Source organism: Elaeis guineensis, chromosome 8, assembly GCF_000442705.2.
Source record: "Elaeis guineensis isolate ETL-2024a chromosome 8, EG11, whole genome shotgun sequence".
In the NCBI taxonomy this organism is placed as follows: domain Eukaryota; kingdom Viridiplantae; phylum Streptophyta; class Magnoliopsida; order Arecales; family Arecaceae; genus Elaeis; species Elaeis guineensis.
This window is the reverse complement of record NC_026000.2, coordinates 92,485,226-92,496,681: the sequence shown is the minus strand read 5'-3', so window position 1 is coordinate 92,496,681 and position 11,456 is coordinate 92,485,226.

Sequence of the window (11,456 nt, the reverse complement as noted above, 5' to 3'; positions counted from 1 at the left end):
ATCAGGACCTTATCTAGGATAGATAAAAAGAATAAAGAAAATTGGACAAGCAGAGCCTCTTGTAAGAAAGAAAGAAGATTTTTCAATCCATAGACTCCTCGGCATGCACCCCTATTTATATTGCACATAAAGATGCAATCCAAAACATCTCATACCCTCTAACAATTTTTCTCATGCCTCTTGTCTATTTCTCATGCTCCATAAATTAAGAAATGCCATGTGTACATCAAAGTTGGGTTGAAGAGATGCCTTATTTCAGAAGGACTCTTCGATCTTAACTTACGGTGTTCAGATGAGAAGTCACAAAGCTTCTCTTATTGGTGCCATCAACCCATGCCTTTGGATCTGGAAGGAAGCCCATCCAATGGCCAAGATAAAAGGTGCCAACTTGAAGAATGGTGCAAGAGATTAAGGGGCATGGAAAAGTTAAAACTTATCTCCCCATTTGAAACTACAAAGGGGCGCTTCCAAGAGGTGGCGCATGGATTTAATCCTTATCTCTTCTCTTAATTCTTCTATGATGAGTTTAATATTCAGAAGGACTCTTAGGTGCCTCCTAAGACATCTGAAAAAATATTCATAGAATAAAAGTTACGGAGAAAAATAGGATAGACCAAGTTAAGGGGTGTCATCTCCCATCCATGCCCCATGTGACACATGCGCATGGATTTAAATTCTTACCACTTCTCCTAATTCTTTTATGAGGAGTTTAATACTTAGAAGGACTCTTAGGTGCCTCCTAAGTCATCAAAAAAAATCATTCATAGAATAAAAGTTACGGAGAAAAATAGGATAGACCTTATCTAAAGGTGGCGCCAACTCCATCCATGCGCCATGTGGCTCATGCGCATGGATTCAAATCCACACGCCAAGAGAGAGACTCTTAGGCATGTGGTTCCCTGGTTTTTGTCACCCAACAGCAAGCCCAATTAAAATACTTCGAACCCACTTCAAGACCAAATCCAATTTGGCTCAAATTGGTTCTAAATTAGCCCAAATCGGAACCCGATTCGAATTCGATTCGAATCTAAATGCTAGGGTTTGCAACATGTGCTAGCATGTTCAACTTGCAAACATGGTTTAATCAAATTAAACCCATGATCAATTCCCTTTGTGTGTGACCCATTGGGTTCCACATCTAGCCAGTAGTGAGTCCAGGTGCAATTTAAACTAATTTGGTTAGAACACAATCTAGCCGATTTAGGTCAAATCAAGCTGAACCATTTTGATCAATCAGAACAGCTTTTAATTAATGATCGAATTAAACTCTTTAATTTGATCAAACTCACAAGACATGATTGACGTCTAGCAACGTATCATGTCTACCTAAAAGATATAAAATTTTGATGAAAATACCAAAAATACCCTTCAGTGGAAAATTACCGTGCAACTTGATCTTACGATCATCCTGCATCCCGAATATAAGTTTGGATATGGAAAAATGTCAAACCCAATTTTTATATTCACATTTCTCTTGATCAAATAATAATGATTTGATTTATAAAATATTAAAAATTATTTCTAATTTTTTTATAATGCTCTGATCAAAGTCTTCCTGAATCATTATTTGATTGAAGCAGATAGGATGCGATCTCCTCTTACTAGGAGTGATCGTTTCCATATTGACCTACTCACAACCTTCATAAGTAATCCATCATATCCAGAACACCCCGTACATGATAAAATCATGAATGAGTATGATCCAAAATATGGATTCATGCTTATAAGGTTCTATGGCAGTCTCAGGTCAAAAGATTTACATGCACAATTCCCACTATGAGAAAAATCTGTTGACATGTAGATAAGACTCCATCAGATGTTCTTTAATTGGATCAATTCAGTGAATTTATTCACTAATGAACACTTACATCCTTATATTAGTGTCATACACAAGTAATTGTGAGATCAATTATCCTCTTAACCGAGCATACACAGGATGTACCAGTCTTACCAAAAACATTGATCCCCTACTCAATGTTCCATCGACTAGGAATATTTAAAATTAGGGTTTTAAAGTTTTTGGTCTCACTGGTATGATCGCATCATAACCCTAAAATCATAGTCCTAATTTATGGGGTTCATCAAAAATTAAATAAGATGCAGCATATGATGAACTAAATGCCTTTATTTATTTAAAACATCAGTACATGAGTTGTCAGGAGACAAAAGGAATATCCTTCAATTTATACATTTTGATTGGCTTATAGGGCATATTCCTTTCAATCTCCCATTTGCACTAAAGTCAATCTCCCTTATATTTCAACCCCATACTATCGAGGTGGTGATCAAACTGCTGCTGTGGTAAAGCTTTAGTGAACGGATCCGCTATGTTGTTTTTTGTGTCTACTCATTCAATAATTACTTCTCATCTTTCAATTATTTCACGAACGAGATGGAAGCATCTCAAAATATGCTTGGATTTATGGTGAGACCTGGGTTCCTTTGCTTGAGCAACTACTCCAATATTATCACAATAAAGTGGTACTGGGTTCTCAATCTCAGGAACAACACCCAATTCAGTGATGAACTTCTTCATTCAGACAGCTTCCTTGGCAGTTTCACTTGCAGCTATGTATTCTGCCTCTGTGGTTGAGTCAGCTACTGTTTGCTGCTTAGAACTCTTCCAACTCACTGCTCCACCATTCAAAGTAAAGACATACCCTGAAATGGATTTGCTATCATCTGGGTCTGATTGAAAACTAGAATCAGAGTATCCTTCTAGTTTAAAATCAGATCCACCATATATGAGAAAAATATCCTTAGTCCTTCTTAAGTAGTTTAGAATATTTTTCACAGCCTTCCAATGATCCTCTCCTGGATCAGCCTGAAATCTACTGGCTATACCTAAGGCATAAGCTACATCAGGCCTGGTACATAACATAGCATACATTATTGATCCTGCAGCCGAAGCATAAGGAATAGAACTCATTCTATTTCTCTCTTCAGTTATCTTAGGAGACATCTTCTTAGAGAGATGTATGCCTTGACTCATGGGTAAATAACCTCTTTTACTCTCATTCATACTGAATCTTTTCAGTATTAAGTCAATGTACTTAGACTGAGATAAGCCTAGCATCCTTTTAGATCTATCTCTATAGATCTTTATACCAAGTATATAGGATGCTTCCCCCAAGTCTTTCATGGAAAACTTATTTGATAACCATAATTTGACTGTTTGTAACATTGGAATATCATTCCCAATAAGGAGTATGTCATCTACATACAGAACCAAGAAAACTAGGGCACTCCCACTAGTCTTCTTATACACACAAGGTTCATCCACATTTTTTATGAAGCCAAATTCTTTGATTGTTACATCAAAGTGGATGTTCCAACTCCTTGAGGCTTGCTTTAATCCATAAATGGATTTCTTAAGCCTGCATACTAGATTTGGTCTGTCATTTGAGATAAAACCCTCTGGCTGTGACATGTAGACCTCCTCTTCTAGAAAACCATTCAAGAAGGCGGTCTTTACATCCATTTGCCCTATTTCATAATCATAGTATGCTGCTATTGCAAGCATTATCCGAATAGATTTGAGCATGGCAATAGGTAAAAAGTTTCATCATAATCAATACCCTATTTTTGCCTGAAACCTTTAGCTACCAATCTAGCTTTATAGGTTTCTATTTGACCATCTGCTCCAATCTTTTTCTTATAGACCCATTTGCACCCAATTGGGTTTACCCCTTCTGGTGCATCAACCAAAGTTCATACTTTGTTGGTGTACATGAAGTCCATCTCGGATTTCATAGCATCCTGCCATCTGTCTGAGTCCTTACTCATGACAGCTTCTGTATAGGTCAAAGGTTCGTCATTCTCAATGACTTGGGCTTCATTGTTCTCAATAATGAACCCATACCTTATAGGTTCATGTCGTACCCTTTCTGACCTACGTATATGAGTTATGTGTTCTAGTTCTTCCTTATTTATGTGAATATTTGGTTGAAAAATATCTATTTATTTTTGTTGAACTTCATTAATTTCAATATTTCTCCCACTGCCTCTCTCTAGGATAAATTCTTTCTTCATGAAAGTGGCATGCCTACTTACAAATACCTTTTGTTTAGTAGGGTGGTAGAATAGATATCCTATACTATCCTTAGGATATCCTACAAACAAATATTTATCTGCTCTAGTATCTAGTTTATGTCCAAAATTTCTTTTGACATATGTTGAACATCCCCATATCTTAAAATATTTAAGATTGGGCTTCTTACCTCTCCATATTTCATATGGAGTGCTAGATACAGATTTAAAAGGTACTCTATTCAAGATAATTATTGCGGTCTCTAAAGCATAACCCCAGAAGGAAGTAAGTAATTCAGTGAAGCACATCATGGATCGTACCATATCTAATAAGGTACGGTTCCTCCTTTTGGCTACACCATTTAATTGTGGCGTATAAGGATATGTCCATTCAGAGATAATTCTCTTTGCTTTAAGATGGTCTAAAAATTCATTGGACAAGTATTCTCCTCCTCGATCAGATCGAAGGATTTTTATACTTTTTCTAGTTTGTTTTTCGACCATACTTTGATACTCTTTGAATTTATCAAAGGCTTCAGATTTATGTTTCATAAGATACACATATCCAAACCTAGATAAATCATCTGTAAATGTAATAAAATATGAGTATCCACCTCTGGCATGAGTTGTCATAGGGCCACATACATCTGTATGTACAAGTCCTAACAACTCGTTTGTCCTATCTCCATGTCCACTAAATGAAGTCTTGGTCATTTTACCCATGAGACATGATTCACAAGTTCCTAATGATTCACAATCATAAGAATCAAAGAAATTTTCTTTGTACAACTTGTTAATCCTAGTCTCACTAATATGATCAAGTCGACAATACCAAAGTAAGGTATTATTTACATTATCTCTCTTACGTTTACTATTTTCATCAACATGAAAAATATTATCATTCAAGCATAGAGTCAACAAACCATTGTCAAAAATGCCATGACAAATTATTTCATTAGAAAAATTAATCAAGCAAAGATATTTGATATCCTTGTTTTATCAACAAGGGAACAGATACAATATTTCTAATGATCTTAGGCATGTAATAACAATTTGTTAGCTCTAAGATCTTCCCAGAAGGAAACTTCAAAATATATGTCCCTACAGCTTCTGCTTGGATAGAATCTCCTCCAGCACCATAGAGCTCGAAGTCTCCCTTCCTCAAACTTTTAATTTTCTGCAGCCCCTGCAATGATTTGTAGATATGAAAACCACAGGCAGTATCTAATACCCATGATTTTGAAATGAAAGAATTCAATGATAATATTGTATGTATCTCATACATACCTTTTGATGCATTATTTACACCAGTCTTCACTGTTGCAAGATAAGCCTTGCAATTCCTTTTCCAATGACCTGCCTTGCCGCAGTGGAAGCAGGTCGACTGTCTGGAGGTTTTTTTTCCCTTCTTTCTCTTATTTATACCACCTTTAGGGTTCAGCCTTCTTTTAGAACCCTTTTTGCCTTCCTTCTTCTTGGAGATCCCATCCATAAGAAGAAGAGGAGCCTTATCCTTCTTGATATGGCTCTCTGCTGTCTTGAGCATATTTAACAGCTCAGGCAAGGAAGAATTCATTTTGTTCATGTGATAGTTCACGACAAATTGAGAAAATGATTCTGGAAGTGATTGCAGGATTAGATCCTGACTCAACTCCCCATCCATAATAAAATCTAATTGACCTAATCGAGTGATCAGGTCAATAACCATCAAAACATGGTTTTATACGGATGATCCCTCTATCATTCTGGCACAGAATAATTGCTTAGATATCTCATATCTAGCAGTCCTACTCTGTTCTCCATAAAGCTCTTTTAAATTGAGCAATATGGAATGAGTGTCCATGCTATCATGCTGCCTCTGTAACTCATTTGTCATAGAGGTAAGTATGATACACTTGACAGTTAAAGAATCTTTTTGCCACATCCTATATGTGGCTTTTTCTTCCTCTGTGGCATCTTCCCCAGCTGGCTCAATGTCAGGGGTATCGAGAATGTAAGAAAGCTTCTCTTGACTAAGTACTATTTTAAGATTTCTCAACCAGTCAACATAGTTGGTACTAGTCAATTTATTTGTATCCAAAATGGAGCGAAGTGAAAGTGAAGAAGCCATTAATCTCCATAATAAAGATCATTACATAAGCGAACAACTCAAGATGATATACACAATTAAATTAGGACTTTAATTTTATTGTGTCTCCCACTACTTTTATCAGACATCATAACCCTCTAGTATGATGTTTGAGAAAACCCTGATTGATTTTCTTAGTGGGATTGAGACCCTAATTCCTTATAAAAGATCTTATGGTTGCACAACAAACCTTTTATAAGTTTAAAGGTAGGAAACTCTTTCCAATTGCATCTCATGCAATTCTCAGTAAAAACTTGGCCTCTAAAACATTAATAGCCTTGTGTTTACACAACAGACCATAATATTTCAGTTAAGTAGGACCCTTCATTTTAATACAGTCAAAATAGAATATAAATGCTTTTGTGATTACACAACAAAGCATTATACTCAAAAATTGCTGTAAGTATCTCGATGCGCTAGAATAATATTATGTCAGTTTTCATAATTGGTCTTGTGGTTGCACAACAAACCTAATATGGTTCGTGACATAATAATGTCCTAGCATGAAGGAAGGCCATAATGTAGTGAATATAACACCGAGCATCCCAGCCAAGAATTAAATTAATCTAATCAGCCAGGTAAGTGGAAGAGAGGTGGGGGTTCCCCCGTTGCTTTCCTTAGACACCAATAAATTTTGGCCAGGTCAGACAACGGAACCAATTAAAAATCACATTCTTTTACCAATCATGAACCACTTTTCTAGACACCGATTGATCAATTAGACATCATAGACTGGTTCTGCTATTGGTTAATTATACTACAACTTAATATCATTTTGCAGAGAGTTTTTCAGGTCTCAATGCATATTTAATTTCTATATCATAATAAATACATGAATAAAAGAAATTAGCATCATAGTGAACACAATTCAATATGACAGAGCAACATTCCATAATTATATACATGATGATTTAATTATGAAATAATGAATATGATCTCATCATATTAATATCATATTAAAACATAAATAATGATCATATCATATTTATAATATTGCCATTAAATCATTAACATATCATCATATGATTTGATTCTAACAAGGTGGCTCTGATACCACTGAAAGGTTTTAATACAATGGCGGAAGCACGGATTTCAAAGAAATTATTATGAAATAATAAAAATAAAACCTAACTCCAAGATCATCTTATCAGAAATTAAACTATATAATATGCATTAATATCAAATAAAAGATATAGAAACATACCACTTATCGCTAAACCCTGATTTGTGCTTAGTTGCCGGCAGCAATCTGTCTGGGTTTCCACCAGGTGCCCATGTGTTCACCCTCCAACGTTGATCCACACGGAGACTCGACCAACCCACTAGCACTTATTTAAAAATACTCTACAATTAAATTATGATTTATCAGAATTTAAATGCAATTTGGGCAGAACCTCCTTTCTTGGCTTTGCTGTCACACTGTTGGACCTTTTCTTGTCATCCTTTCTTGCTCCTTGTCTCCTTAATTTTTATTTCAATTCTCTAAGACTTTTGGAAGATTTCTTGTCCTTTATCAGGACCTTATATAGGCTAGATAGAAAGAATAAAAAAAATTGGACAAGCAGAGCCTCTTATAAGAAAGAAAGAAGATTTTTCAATCCATAGACTCCTCGGCGTGCACCCCTATTTATATTGCATGTAAAGATGCAATCCAAAACATCTCACACCCTCTGAAAAATTTTCTCACACCTCTTGTCTATTTCTCATGCCCCATAAATTAAGAAATGCCATGTGTACATCAAAGTTGGGTTGAAGAGATGCCATATTTCTGAAGGACTCTTCGATCTTAACTTACGGTGTTCAGATGAGAAGTCACAAAGCTTCTCTTATTGGCACCATCAACCCATGCCTTTGGATCTGGAAGGAAGCCCATCCAATGGCCAAGATAGAAGGCACCAACTTGAAGAATGGCGCAAGAGATTAAGGGGCATGGATAAGTTAAAACTTATCTCCCCATTTGAAATTTCAAAGGGGCGCTTCCAAGAGGTGGCGCATGGATTTAATCCTTATCTCTTCTCTTAATTCTTCTACGATGAGTTTAATATTTAGAAGGACTCTTAGGTGCCTCCTAAAACATCTGAAAAAATATTCGTAGAATAAAAGTTACAGAGAAAAATAGGATAGACCAAGTTAAGGGGCGTCATCTCCTATCCATGCGCCATGTGACACATGCGCATGGATTTAAATTCTTACCACTTCTCCTAATTTTTCTATGAGAAGTTTAATACTTAGAAGGACTCTTAGGCACCTCTTAAGTCATCAAAAAAAATCATTCATAGAATAAAAGTTACAGAGAAAAATAGGATAGACCTTATCTAAAGGTGGCGCCAACTCCATCCATGCGCCATGTGGCTCATGCGCATGGATTCAAATCCACATGCCAAGAGAGAGACTCTTAGGCATGTGGTTCCCTAGTTTTTGGCACCCAACAAAAAGCCCAATTAAAACACTTCGAATCCACTTCAAGACCAAATCCAATTTGGCTCAAATTGGTTCTAAATTAGCCCAAATCGGAACCCGATTCGAATTCAATTCGAATCTAAATGCTAGGGTTTGCAACATGTGCTAGCATGTTCAACTTGCAAACATGGTTAAATCAAATTAAATCCATGATCAATTTCCTTTGTGTGTGACCCATTGGGTTCCACATCTAGCCAGCAGTGAGTCCAGGTACAATTTAAACTAATTTGGTTAGAACACAATCTAGCCGATTTAGGTCAAATCAAGCTGAACCGTTTTGATCAATCAGAACAGCTTTTAATTAATGATCGAATTAAACTCTTAAATTCGATCAAACTCACAAGACATGATTGACATCTAGCAACGTATCATGTCTACCTGGAAGATATAAAATTTTGATGGAAATACCAAAAATACCCTTCAGTGGAAAATTACCGTGCAACTTGATCTTACGATCATCCTGCATCCCGAATATAAGTTTGGGTATGGAAAAATGTCAAACCCAATTTTTATATTCACATTTCTCTTGATCAAATAATAATGATTCAATTTATAAAAATTAAAAATTATTTTTAATTTTTTTATAATGCTCTGATCAAAGTCTTCCTGAATCATTATTTGATTGAAGCAGATAGGATGCGATCTCCTCTTACTAGGAGTGATCGTTTCCATATTGACCTACTCACAACCTTCATAAGCAATCCATCATATCCAGAACACCTCGTACATGATAAAATCATGAATGAGTATGATCCAAAATATGGATTCATGCTTATAAAGTTCTATGGCAGTCTCAGATCAAAAGATTTTCATGCACAATTCCCACTATGAGAAAAATCTGTTGACATGTAGATAAGACTCCATCAGATGTTCTTTAATTGATCAATTCAGTGAATTCATTCTCTAATGAACACTTACATCCTTATATTAGTGTCATACACAAGTAATTATGAGATCAATTACTCTCTTAACCGAGCATACACAGGATGTACGAGTCTTATCGAAAACATTGATCTCCTACTCAATGTTCCATCGACTAGGAATATTTAAAATTAGGATTTTAAGATTTTAGGTCTCACTGGTATGATCGTATCATAACCCTAAAATCATAGCCCTAATTTATGGGGTTCATCAAAAATTAAATAAGATGTAGCATATGATGAACTAAATGTCTTTATTTATTTAAAATATCAGTACATGAGTTGTCAGGAGACAAAAAGAATATCCTTCAATTTATACATTTTGATTGGCTTATAGGGCATATTTCTTTCATCCTGTGTCTTCGCAGTATCCTTGTTCTTAAAGGAGTACTCAATGGGACTGTCTTCGATCATTTTCTTCAACATTTTCTCCTTCTTCTCCAGCCAGATCTCCACCTGATGCCTCTCCGAAAGGCATCCACCAGGTGATCCACAGCCTCTGTGGCCAGATCTCAACGAGCCTCGCAAGCTCCAGCCTCGTCTCCAATTTCTCAGGCTCCTCCTCCTCTGGTAACGGCAATCGTCATGGAGCAGTTTGACTTACTGATCCAGCAGGTCAAGGATCTCACCGAAGTAGTGCAGGCCATGCCGCAGCAGCCGCAAGCATCAGTGCAGCTGGAAGGAGCATCGTCGGAGTTCCAGAATCCGATGATCGGGTGGGCCACTTGGGCCAGTCACCCTGTCTTCCTTGAGAAGGGGAAGCAAAAGGCGGAGAGCCCTCCATCCGATCATGATTCCACCCCCGGAGGGTCCCTACCTCCGTTCTACCAGAAGACCCTCGAGACTCACAGTCGAGAGGACCTCCTGGATCAAAGATTCCAAGAGATGAACCAACGAATCGAGGAGCGCATCCGACGAGGTCGGCTCGACAGATTCATCCGACACCGACCTAAAGGTAGGGAGGATCGGTCGAGGGCCCTACCACAGCTAGAGCCGTCAAGGAGGGAGGAACAGCCTAAAGATCAGCCTCCAATCGGGATCGTCAACACCATCTCTGGAGGACCCCGATGGGGAGCAGCCAGTGGATCGGTCGTACCGCCCAAGTGGCAGAGGACTGAAGAGTCTATAACCTTTACTGAAGAAGATGCCCGAGAGATTCAATTCCTCCATAATGATGCGGTTGTAGTTTTTTTAAATATTACTGACTATGATGTACGCTGCATTCTTGTTGATAGTGGAAGCTCGACTGATATTCTGTTTACGATGCATTCTCAAAAATATCCATTCGGATGGTCGATTGAGATCGATAAACTCCCCGTTGGTAGGGTTCACTGGCGATGCTATGCCAGTGGAAGGGGTAATAACTTTAACCGTGGTTGCAGGTCAGTACCTAAAACAATCAAGTGCACAAGTGGATTTTCTGGTAGTAAGGGCGTCGTCTGCCTACAATGCAATACTCGGCTGACCTGGCCTCAATGCCCTCCGAGCTGTGGTATCGACCTACCACTTGAAGCTGAAATTTCTTACTAGCCGAGGAGTCGGAGAGGTTAGAGGAGAACAAGCCCTAGCAAGACACTGTTACAATATAGCCCTTCAAAGAAATGGTCAGTCCGACCCCTGTCTGGTTGATGGATTGGACACCTGCAACGACCTTGCTGAAGAACAGGGTGAGCCAATTGAAGATCTTGTCTTAATTTCTTTGAACGATGGGAATGAGGAGCATGTGGTGAAGATCGGCTCTAACCTAGGGGAAGAGGTACGGACATAGCTCATTAATTTCCTACAAAAGAATGTGGATGTTATCGCTTGGGTCCCGACAGATATGCCAGGGATTGATACGGGAGTCATGGAACACCGTCTGGCTGTTGATCCCAAACATCGGTCGACGAAGGAAAAAATCTAAAGTCATGCACCAGAAA